The sequence below is a fragment of the Oncorhynchus mykiss genome, chromosome 23, assembly GCF_057628025.1.
Source record: "Oncorhynchus mykiss isolate SJ-2025 chromosome 23, ASM5762802v1, whole genome shotgun sequence".
NCBI lineage: Eukaryota > Metazoa > Chordata > Actinopteri > Salmoniformes > Salmonidae > Oncorhynchus > Oncorhynchus mykiss.
Window position 1 is genome coordinate 33,260,653 of NC_143044.1, and position 13,024 is coordinate 33,273,676.

A 13,024-nucleotide genomic window follows, 5' to 3' on the forward strand; every position below is an offset into this window, starting at 1 on the left:
AGGCACGTGGAGGCCACACACACTACTGAGCCTCATTTTGACTTGTTTTAAGGACATTACATCAAAGTTGGATCAGCCTGTAGTGTGGTTTTCCACTTTAATTTTGAGTGTGACTCCAAATCCAGACCTCCATGGGTTGATAAATTTGATTTCCATTGATCATTTTTGTGTGATTTTGTTTTTAGCACATTCAACTATGTAAAGAAAAAAGTATTTAATAAGAATATTTAATTCATTCAGATTTAGGAAGTGTTATTTTAGTGTTCCCTTTATTTTTTTGAGTAGTGTATTTCCACACCATGAGGTTGGAATAATACTGTGAAATTGTGACAACGATGATAATGCCCTTTAAATGTAAGAGCTGTTTGAAAAGACCCTCTGAAATTTCAGCCTGTTTTGGTGGGATGGAGTTTTGGCCTGCTTGGTGACGTGAGTTAATGAGTTAATAGACCAATAAGAAAGAGAGTTTTCCAAACCTCTCTGCTAATAACAGCTAGTTTTCAGTTTTCCCCTCCCCACTCAGACCACTCCCAGACAGTCCTAGCAAAATTCTTGCTAAAAAGCTATTTTGGTTTCTTTATGAAAAGTTGAATTGAAAACAATCACAGTAAGGTACTTAATTGTACACAGAAATGCTTTGATATTGAGATAAAACGGCTGCATTGGACCTTTAATCAGCATTAATATGTGAGTTGAGGGTAATTCAAAAAGACAAGAGTTTTAGCTAATTTGTTCCAGTTTGTTTACTCAACAAACTCTGCTCAAAGTGAGCTGAATTTGAACAAGCTTGTTGAGTAAAATGACATATTCATGTTTGCTCAAAACTACACCCATCATCATATTTCACAGCATGCTGTATTGCAGGCTGATTTTCAGAATGGTTTCTTTCAATACCTGTGTTGTTGCATTTACATTGATTGGTTGATTAATCATATGCTACACAAACATAAATAACATACCATTTTCTAAACTAATCCAATGTGTTAGTAGTTGGAAATATTGTTCCCATTACTGAGAATGTTGTTCCAGTTTATATGATTTGGGTAGTCTCAATGACCAAACTTAATTACCCTGGCAGTAATTCTCAATGTATGTTTCAGGGCCTAAAGTTTTTGCTATTCCTCAACATAGTTATTGGAAATGTTCTCAAGTTTTTTTCCTATGTTTATTTCTAAGAAAAAAGCAAAGAAGAAATGGGTTTCTTGAAAATCATGTTTTAGAATTTCTTCTTGCAAATGTACTTAAGTTTAGGACAGGTAAACCCTCGTCTTCTGCAGACTGGTGTCAGTAGGTGAGCATTTCAAAAATACATATCTAAAAACATCAATGTAAACCTTAATTTGAAAAACTTGTAATTACATATTTGATTAAATAATGAATATCATAATAATAATTGTTGAAATGGTCATATCAAATGACGTTTATTAAAATAACAATAGTCAAACAAAATGCCAATAGTCAAAAACAGTAATAATCAAACAGGAATATTTTGTGATTCAAAGCTTACTGTACATTAAAGGAAGGAAGTTCTTTGGGTAGTTGATAGAGAGAGGGAGAACCCACAGAGGCCCCTCAGAGATCAGACGGATCCTCTACATGTCCCTGAGCATGTTCTACTGAGGCAACATCGACTACCACGACACTCTATCATGTACTTGGCTGATCTTCTACATTAAAACTTAAAAATAAAGACCATTAGATCATGACCTTTTCCATTCATCCTACAAATCATGATAGCCCTGAGATTCCTAGCATTGGGATCATTTCAAGCCTTGCTTGCAGGGACAGTGGGAGTTAGAAAGTCCTCTGTAAGTCGGGTGGTTAGGGCAGGTATGATGCACTGTGTCATCATGTGCAAAGAGTTATCAAGTTCCTATCAACTGCAGCTGGACAAATAAGTACCAAACAAACATTTTTTGAGGTGGCTAAATTCCCCAATGTCCTTGGTGCAGTGGATGGGACCCATGTGGCAGTAAAGGTCAGTGACGATGAAAAGCTTCTGTCAAAACATGTCTACATAGGTAGAGTTTGCACTCCACCAAAATGTATTATTTCAGTAAGCCTTATAAGTATCTGATGTAGTCTTACCATTTCTCCTGATAAGGTCCACGTGATGAGGAGGAAATTTAGGTTAATCGAAAGAACTTCCACTCTATCAATGTGCAACTAGTCTGCAATGTCACACTAGCCTTCACAAATGTTTTTGACGAATGGCCCAGGACCACACATGACTCCTTCATTGTATCAAATTCAGCCCTGGGAGTTTGAGGAACGTCACATTCCTGATATTTTTATGTATTTAAAATGTTTTTAACCAGGCAAGTCAGTTAAGAACAAATTCTTATTTACAATGACGGCCTACACCTGCCAAACCCAGATGATGCTGGGCCAATTGTGTGCCATCCTTTGGGACTCCCAATCACAGCCAGTTGTGATACAGCCTGGAATCAAACCTGGGTGTCTGTAGTAATGCCTCCAGCACTGAGATACAGTGCCTTAGACCGCTGCGCCACTCGGGAGCCCCCAAATGGCTGGCTATTAGGTGAAGAAATCAGAAATCACTAACCCTTTCTTTCCTTCACCTGTTACTTGTGTAATTGTTTTGTGGTCCACAGCACACGTAAAATAGTGTTGCTTCTTATGATATCAATTTACTACTTGGTATGCTTGGTGTTTCAGGTGATCAATCAATCAATCAACCAATCAATCAATCAAATGTATTTATAAGGCCCTTCTTACATCAGATGATGTCACAGTGCTGTATAGAAACCCAGCCTAAAACTCCAAACAGCAAGCAATGCAGGTGTAGAAGCACAGTGGCGAGGAAAAACTTCCTAGAAAGGCCGGAACATAGGAAGAAACCTAGAGAGGAACCAGGCTATGAGGGTGGCCAGTTCTCTTCTGGTTGTGCCGGGTGGAGATTATAACAGAACATGGCCAAGATGTTCAAATGTTCATAGATGACCATCAGGGTCAAATAATAATAATTACAGTGGTTGTAGGGGGTGCAACAGGTCAGCACCTCAGGAGTAAATGTCAGTTGGCTTTTCATAGCCGATCATTCAGAGTATCTCTACCGCTCTTGCTGTCTCTAGAGAGTTGAAAACAGCAGGTCTGGGACAAGGTAGCACATCTGGCAAACAGATCAGGGTTCCATAGCCGCAGGCAGAACAGTTGAAACTGGAGCAGCAGCACGACCAGGTGGACTGGGGACAGCAAGGAGTCATCAGGCCAGGTAGTCCTGAGGCATGGTCCTTGGGCTCAGGACCTCAGAGAGAAAGAAAGAATGAAAGAAAGAAAGAGAGAAAAAGAGAGAGAGAATTAGAGAGAGCATACTTAAATTCACACAGGACACCGGGTAAGACAGGATAAATACTCCAGATATAACAGATTGACTCTAGCCCCCCGACACAAACTATTGCAGCATAAATACTGGAGGCTGAGACAGGAGGGGTCAGTAGACACAGTGGATCCGTCCGACGATACACTCAGATAGGGCCAAACAGGCAGGATATAACCCCACCCACTTTGCCAAAGCACAGCCCCCACATCAGTAGAGGGATATCTTCAACCACCAACTTACTATCCTGAGACAAGGCCAGATATAGCCCACGAAGATCTCCCCCACGGCAAGAACCCAAGGGGGGGCACCAACCTGGACAGGAAGATAGTGGCTATGGACAAAAAATGTGGCTCATGACACCAATCAATCCTAGTCACTAACCACATTGCAGAAGAGAACTACAACCAGGCTCAGATGAAAATGAGGAGTTTAGTAGAGAGATCTATCGGATTCCTACAATCCAGATACAGATGCATTGACCGCTCTGGGGGCGTTATGTCATACAGACCAGAAAAAACATGCAAGATCATAACCTCATAATGCATCTTGCACTACATCTGCATACAAAACAGGATGCCACATCCCAATACACCTGACATTCCACCAGCTGTACCTGATCAGGATGTTGCCGCTGACCACAATGCCACTAGGAGATGCAGTGATGGCCTACAAACAAGAAATTACCTCATAAGGAGGAGATTCACATGACAAAAAGGTTTGTATGATATCGAAACAGGTTTATTTTAGGATATTAATTTTCAAGTCTTCTTCGCTTCTCCATGGCAAACTTATTCTCCAGGGCTAGCTTCTCCTTCTCCAGGGCTAGCTTCTCCTTCTCCAGGGCTAGCTTCTCCTTCTCCAGGGCTAATCTCTCGCTTTCCACCTTTAACAGCTCCTCCTGCAACCTGCGCAGGACTGTGACCTACCCCAGGAGCATCCTCTGGAAAGCCACCATCTCCTCCACACCACCAAGCCTCCTTGTCTGGGGTGGCACTGGTTCGTACATTATGGTATCATGATGGATAAGGATCCGAGACAGGCGCATCTCTTCTGTGTCTTCAGTGATATCTGTTGAGAAAATACAATGAATCCGCTATGGAAATTATATGTGTTGTAGGCCTATTATAGAAGAATAATAAACTTGTGAAATTAGAAATCAAACAAACACCTACCTCTGCTTGCTCTTCTGTCATATGATCATGATGCATGGCTCCCACATCTGAGCACAGGGGCATATGGATGAGGTCTAGTGTTATTTCTGGAAGGTCAGACACATCATGTCAGCATGACAACAACATTTCAAGAACTGTAGGCTGATGAGAGAAGTAACAAGTGTAACGTTAGCTGCACAACTGGATACTTTTGTAACCATGAATGTTTTCTTGCGCCACAGACACAGTTGGTTACTGGGTATTTAAATACAGCAAGAAAACAAATTAAAACGTGCATTATCTAGCTAGCTAGTAATTGACAATATATTACAATATTCTAGAAGTGTTAAATAGCTAGAGTTAACTTGTCAATTTTCAAAGAAGAACTTGGCTAACTTACCGTTAGCTATGTTGGCTAATTAGCTAATGTTGTTACGTGCTAGCTAACTTACTGGTCGCGCAGTCCAAGTCAGACTTTGCCATTCTCGCCCATCCTCCCCAATAGCAACCTTTTCCTGGCTGCTATTTCCTCCACCATCACTTCAAGCTCTTGTTTGCTGAAGTTTTTATTGCGCTTTACTTATTTATCCATTATGTTTTTGATATGTTTTTTATGTGTGTATAAAGGGTTCGCTAGCCAACAAAAAATGTTTTACTCTCGAGACATAAAGCAGATAAATAAATGTACTGTAATAAAATGGAAATACTGACACTTTATTAGATTGGACCAAATCCTATCATCCCTGTCACACAGGCTCATTTATTGGTTTCAAGCACATCACTAATGTCAATACCACATAAGAAGATATTTACAAAGTTCCTAAGACAACTATGAATTAATAAGAACATTTTGAGGAATTGCACTTAAGAACTATCTTATGAACTTTTTATTTTTTTCCTTAAGAAGCTTCTTACCTTTTTACGTAAATGGTGTTTTGTGAATCCGGGCCCAGTTGATTAAAAGTTACAGTTGTTGGGTATCCTCATTGTGTCTGGATTCCAATGGGAATTACACATCACTTTGATAATGTGGCTTGCTGTGGCCTCTAAACCAGGAGTTTCAGACCACTGTGTTAGGGTGTAACTAGGACTTAAAATAAATGCCTTTACAGTGCCTTCAAAAAGTATTCACACCCCTTGACTTTTTCCACATTTTGTTGTGTTACAGACTGAATTTAAAATTAATTACATTTAGACTTTTTTTGTCACTGGCCTACACACAATACCACATGTTAAATTGGAAATATGTTTTCTGAGATTTTTACAAATGAAATAAAAATGAAAAGATGAAATGTCTTGAGTCAATAGGTATTCTACCCTGTTGTTATGGAAAGCCTAAATAAGTTCAGGAGTAAATATTTGCTTAACAAGTCCCAAAATAATTTGCATGTACTCTGTGTGCAATAATACTAATTAACATTCGATTTGAATGACTACATCATCTCTGTACCGAAGAAATATAATTAACTGTAAGGTCTCTCAGACGAGCAGTGAATTTCAAACACAGATTTAACCACAAAGACGAGGGAGGATTTCCAATGCCTCGCAAATAAGGGCACCTATTGGTATAAAAAAACAAGCAGGCATTGAATATCTCTTGGAGCATGGTGAAGTTATTACTTTTGATGATGTATCAATACACCCAGTCGCTACAAAGATACAGGCAACCTTCCTAACTCGGTTGATGGACAGGAAGGAAACCACTCAGGGATTTTACCATGAGGCCAATGGTGACTTTGAAACACAGAGTTCGAAGGCTGTGAGAAGAAGAAAACTGAGGATCGATCAACAACGTTTTAGTTACTCCACAACACTAACCTATTTGACAGAGTGAAAAGAAGGAAGCATGACCAGAATAAGAATATTCCAAAACATGCATTCTGTTTGCAAAAAGGCACTAAATTAATACTGCAAAAAATGTAGCAAAGCAACACACTTTTACAATGTGGCAAGTAAATGTGTTATGCTTGTGGCAATTCCAATACAACACATTACTGAGTACCACTCTCCATATTTTTTCAAGTATAGTGGTGGCTGTGTCATGTTATGGATATGCTTGTACTCGTTAAGGACTGCAAAGTTTTTCGGGATAAAAATGAAAGGAGCAGCACAGGTGAAATCCTAGAGGAAAACTTAGTTCAGTCTGATTTCCACCTGATTTCCACCAGACACCGGAAGATGAATTCACCTTTCAGCTGGACAATAACCTAAAAAAACAAGGCCAAATCTACACTGGTTGCTTACTAAGAAGACATTGAATGTTCCTAAGTGGCCGGGTTACAGTTTTGAATTAAATCTGCATGAAAATCTATGGCAAGAACTGAAAATGGTTGTCTAGCTCAACAACCAATTTGACAGAGATTGAAGAATTTTCCAAAGAATAACTGGCAATTGTTGCAAAATCCAGGTGTGGAAAGCTCTTAGAGACTTACCCAGAAAGACTCACAGCTGTAATCGCTGCCGAACGTGTATCTAACATGTATTGACTCACGGGTTTGAATACTTATCTAATCAAGCGATATGTGTTTATTCCATTTTTTTTTTTTTTTTACAACTATCACACTTTTCTTCCACATCTCAGAGTATTTTGTGTGGATTGTTGACAAGAAATAACAACTAAATCAATTAATCTGACTTTGTAACACAATACATTTGGAAATGGGGTGTGAATACTTTCTGAAGACACTGCATGTTTGGTCAGAAAGAGTATAAACTTAATGACGCAACCTTCACTTTGGACACACTTGGGAAAGGCTACAGTACTGAAAGCCATTGAGTAGAACAACCATGTCTCTGTCGCTAACAAATACAGTCATGGGTGGTAACTCCTATTCACTTGAAAGGCAAGGCACACTGGGAAATATGAAAATAAGGTAGAATAAATTCTCAAGTTGAATTGCATGTTCAATCAATCTAAAATAAACATTTGAGTGAACATACAATTCAAATTGAGAATGTATCTTGGTTCAGTTTCATGCCCTAATGTTAAGCAAACTCGCAGTCTCATTGCAGCAGGTTGCCTTACAATTGTACGTTGAATCAACATCCTTATTTAAATCGTTGTTGTGAGAGATACTAAGGCTTCAGTGACCAGAATACACACAGTCACTTCTGATTCCTAGTAACGTAAGCTTATCCAGGAATGGTGTTGATTTTCCCATTGACGTCATATTATTGTCCACTAGGGTTGAGGAGTAACTGATTTCATGTAATCAGTTACATGTAATCTGATTACAAAACAACTGTAACTGTAATCAGTTACATTACCAGCAAAACTATTGTAATCAGATTACAGATACTTTTGAAAAACTAGATCATTATTTATTGGAATACATTTATATTCCTAAAGAATGTTTGTGAAATAATACATCATGACACTTTTCTCAAATACATTTTATTCAGCATTGAAAATATGCGCAAGTTTAAGTTTGTTCCAACTGAGTGAGTCTGACCACAAGTCAGAGACCGCTATTGCTTTGGCCCAGGCATGCCGAGATAAAATGATGATTAAAAGCATCACTTATCCCATTCTTCTCAGTTATGATGCCATATTTAAAGGATCACCAGCAGAGTCAGAGATAGAGCTTAAAAAGTAGCTTGATTTAGCTTTCTAAATTGAGATAGTAAATCTGATTCTCAATTGTCTGAAATATTGCCAGTCCACTACAGAGTCAGGTTTCCTTGCTTTTTGCCCAGGCCTGAGCAAGGAATGAGCTCAGATAGCTGAAGCTCAGATAGCTAATAGCCCTGAATAGCCTCTGAATTGTTTAAAAGTGTCTTGTTTATCTGCCAGAGGAATAAATAATGGAGAAAACATTTTCTAGAGCCATGTCAGAGTCAGGAATAGAGGAGATGGTGGCTAAATCATAGTAGAACATGTCATGTAAAATCCCTTGCGGAGAAAACATTTAAAAATGCATATTCTTAATTAAACAAGGATTAGTATTTTGCTGTTTGGTATCTCTAATACATGCTATGGGATAATGATCACTGAGATCATATGCAAATACTCCACTAGAAGAATATTTTTGGGATTACTAGTAATAATAAAATCAATCAACGAGGATTTCTACAAAAGTTTTTTTTCACATTGAGATCAACTGAGAGATTCAAATCAATCCACATAGTCTTAAATTGGTCGAGGATAGCCAAATGACGAATTCCGAGGACAGGAAAGCTGTTATACACTCGGATATAGCACCAATAGCATCCGCCATAGCAGCAGGTGTGCAGTAAATCTCAGCAATGTGTATTCTGGTTTATGGACACTTCTACAACTAGGAGCTCAGATTTCTTGGGAAAAAACCTATTTAAAGATTGGGATGCCATGAAATTTGATTTTACATACAGTACCAGTCAAGGTTAATGGGCTTTATTTTTACTATTTTCTACATTGTAGAATAATAGTGAAGACATCAAAACTATGAAATAACACATGGAATCATGCAGTAACCAAATAAGTGTTAAACAAATCGAAATATATTTTATATTTGAGATTCTTCAAAGTAGCCAACATTTGCCTTTATTACAGCTTTGCACACTCTTGGCATTCTCTCAACCAGCTTCATGAGGTAGTCACCTGGAATGCATTTCAATTAACAGGTGTGCCTTGTTAAAAGGTCATTTGTGGAATGTATTTTCCTTCTTAATGCGTTGAAGTCAATCAGTTGTGACAAGGTAGGAGTGGTATACAGAAGATAGCCCTATTTGGTAAAAGACCAAGCCCATATTATGGCAAGAACAGGTCAAATAAGGAAAGATAAATGACAGTCCATCATTACTTTAAGACATGAAGGTCAGTCAATCCGGAAAATTTCAAGAACTTTGAAAGTTTCTTCAAGTGCAGTGGCAAAAACCATCAAGCGCTGTGGTGAAACTGGCTCTCATGAGGACCGCCACTGGAAAGGAAGACCCAGAGTCACCTCTGCTGCAGAGGATGAATTCATTAGAGTTGCCAGCCTCAGAAATTGCGCCCCCAAAAAATTATTTAAAGAGTTCATGTAACACACACATCTCAACATCAACTGTTCAGAGGAGACTGCGTGAATCAGACCTTCATGGTTGAATTGCTGCAAAGAAACTGCTACTAAAGGACACCAATAATAATAATAAGAGACTTGTTGGGAGAAGAAACATGAGCAATGGACATTAGACCGTTGGAAATCTGTCCTTTGGTCTGATGAGTCCAAATTTGAGATTTTTGGTTCCAACCGCCGTGTCTTTGTGAGACTCAGAGTAGGTGAACGGATGATCTCTGCATGTGTGGTTCCCACCATGAAGCATGGAGGAGGAGGTGTGATGTTGTGGGTTGCTTTGTTAGTGACACTGTCAGTGATTTATTTAGAATTCTAGGCACACTTAACCAGCGTGGCTACCACAGCTTTCTGCAGCAATACGCCATCCCATCTGGTTTGCACTTAGTGGGACTATAATTTGTTTTTTACCAGGACAATGACCCAACACACCTCCAGGCTGTGTAAGGGATTTTTCACTGAGAAAGAGTGATAGAGTGCTGCATCAGATGACCTGGCCTCCAAAATCCCCTGACCTCAACCCAATTGATAGTTTGCGATGTGTTGGACCATAGAGTGAAGGAAAAGCAGCCAACAAGTGATCAATATATGTGGGATCTCCTTCAAGACTGTTGGAAAAACTGGTTGAGAGAATGCCGAGAGTGTGTAAAGCTGTCATCAAGGTAGCGTGGCTACTTTGAAGAATCTCAAATGTAAGATATATTTTGATTTGTTTAACACTTTTCTGGTTACTACATAATTCCATATGTTATTTCATAGTTTTTTTCATAGTTTTTTACAATGTAGAAAATAGTAAAAAATAAAGAAAAACTTGAATGAGTAGGTGTTCCCAAACTTTTGACTGGTACTGTATATGGTCACTTCTCTACCTTTCTGTAATCTGTCACATCTAAATACATTATAATCATTCACTTCAATGTTTTTTATCAGAGACAGAACCATTTAACCATGTTTCAGCGACCAGAATGTCAGGACAAGAGTCCTCTACCCAAGTTACAGTTGTGTAAATGTTATTTTTTTATCATAGGCCAAGCCCCCTACGAGATTTAAAGTCAAATGGGGTGTTTAGCTCATTCCTATAAGCGCTAACAGGCATAGGGTCATCTGCAGCTATTTGGTGAGAAAGTTGAAACTTTGCCAAGGTCTCTGGCCAACCACGTGAGAGCAGAGCAGGCTAAGCATTTGACAGACCTCCCTCAAGTTGCTGGATGCAGGGGCTCGGGCGGGAACTGGGAACAGTGTTGCCAGAGTTCAGTTCACCCGGGTGAAACTCCCAGCTGGCGAAGTGCCAAACTCAGCATATGAGTGCTGATGATGTGAATGATACTGTACATGGTGTGGACTGCAGTCCCAAAGAGATGCTGGCATTTACCCTCTGGATGGTGGCAGGGTGGAAATCTCTCCTCTGGAGCAAGGACCTTGTGAAGATGCTGGAGGAAACAGGTACAAAAGTATCTTTATCCACAGTAAAATGAGTCCTATATCGACATAACCTGAAAGGCCGCTCAGGAAGGAAGAAGCCACTGCTCCAAAACCGCCATAAAAAAGCCAGACTATGGTTTGCAACTGCACAAGGGGACAAAGGTCGTACTTTTTGGAGATGTCCTCTGGTCTGATGAAACAAAAATAGAACTGTTTGGCCATAATGATCGTTATGTCTGGAGGAAAAAGGGGGATGCTTGCAAGCCGAAGAACACCATCCCAAATGTGAAGCACGGTGGTGGAAGCATCATGTTGTGGGTGTGCTTTGCTGCAGGAGGGATTGGTGTACTTCACAAAATAGATGGCATCATCATGAGGAAGCAAAATTATGTGGATATATTGAAGCAACATCTCAACACATCAATCAGGAAGTTAAAACGTGGTTGCAAATGGGTCTTCCAAATGGACAATGACCCCAAGCATACTTCCCAAGTTGTGGCAAAATGGCTTAAGAACAACAAAGTCAAGGTATTGGAGTGGCCATCACCCCTGACCTCAATCCTATAGAACATTTGTGGGCAGAACTGAAAAAGCGTGTGTGCTCAAGGAGGCCTAGAAACCTGACTCAGTTACACCAGCTCTGTCAGGAGGAATGGGACAAAATTCACCCAACTTATTGTGGGATGCTTGTGGAAGGCTACCCAAAATGTTTGACCCAAGTTAAACAATTTAAGGCAATGCTACCAAATACTAATTGAGTATATGTAAACTTCTGATCCACTGGGAATGTGATGAAAGAAATACAAGCTAAAATAAATAATTCTCTCTACTATTATTCTGACATTTCACATTCTTAAAATAAAGTGGTTGATCCTAACTGGCCTAAGACAGGGAATTTTGACTAGGATTAAAACACTGAGTTTAAATGTAGTTGGCTAAGGTGTATGTAAACTTACGACTTCAACTGTTTAATTTCTTACCCTTTAGTGTGTGTACTTTACTGTATGTATACCCCAATGGACATAGAACACAGACTAGATGAGGGTAGCGATGCTTTTCTTAATGCGCTGACCACAGAATTAAAAGGAATTCTACTGCATCTCTGTGGCTCCCCTGACCTTGTGTTCACAGACAGGGTTTGTTTTTCACATTGATCAGAATATTCCCTCTCACTTCCTCTGAGCCTAGGGTCTGATCTCAAGGTTAGGTATTTCCAATAAATCTATCCCTGCATCACACACTCCGCATCACACACACTCCTCTGGGCGTTAGAAAGAGAACGTAGTGCACAATATAAGGAATAGCGTGCCAATTGGGATGCGCCCATTGTGTAACAGAGTCATATGAACTTAACCTATGTGTGGGCGCTAACACAAAGAACCACATCTACCTATTTAATCTTCCCACCCTTACATAATATATCAAGTCTTTGTTATAACCACATTTCTGTATGTACATCACAGAATGGGTTTCATAACCCTACATTGTTTTCATCACAGAATGGGTTTCGTAAGCTTACAACCGTTTCGTGACCCTACATTGTTGAGGTAGGATTGTCTTAGAAAATATCCGGTTCTCCTTCTTCTCTGCCCATCATAGAAAATATAGCTTTTCCTCCTCCTGAGCCAGCAGCATTCAACAACACTTGATAGAGATAGTTTAGACTTGTGTGGTGGAGCCCTTCCCTAGCTATTTAGCGCTTGGAGGTTATCAAGGTCAACCTTCTGTAGTTGGAATCAGGCATAAATCACATTCAGCCACCCTGACGCCCACTTACAGGAGAGAGAGCGAGAGCGTGAGAGAGAGAATAGGTGCTGTCACAATGGAAGGTTTGCGTTGATTAGCTTTAGTTTTCATGGTTGCAAGACTGAGGAGGCAGCAGTCAGTTTATGCCACAATGGCATGGGGCCAAGGCTTGAGGGTAGGCAGCTCATACACATGTGCTTACTGACAGACTTCAACAGATGCACAACACATTCAAAGCATACCCTCCTCTCAGTCTATCCCTATCCATTACAGCCCTAGGATTATAGCCCTGTATAGGGTGTTGCCAGCACCAGCATTTGTCATCATAA

The 13,024-nt window shown here is 39.7% G+C and overlaps 1 long non-coding RNA gene across 1 annotated transcript; it reads right to left on the reverse strand.

The window, feature by feature from the left end:
* Positions 1 to 1,393: 1,393 nt before the first annotated feature.
* Positions 1,394 to 7,051, reverse strand: LOC149972571 (uncharacterized). Its single transcript, XR_016491086.1, has 2 exons — positions 4,516 to 7,051; positions 1,394 to 4,411 (listed from the first exon to the last, which is right to left on the reverse strand). It is a non-coding gene; the product is annotated as an uncharacterized LOC149972571 (long non-coding RNA).
* Positions 7,052 to 13,024: the final 5,973 nt, after the last annotated feature.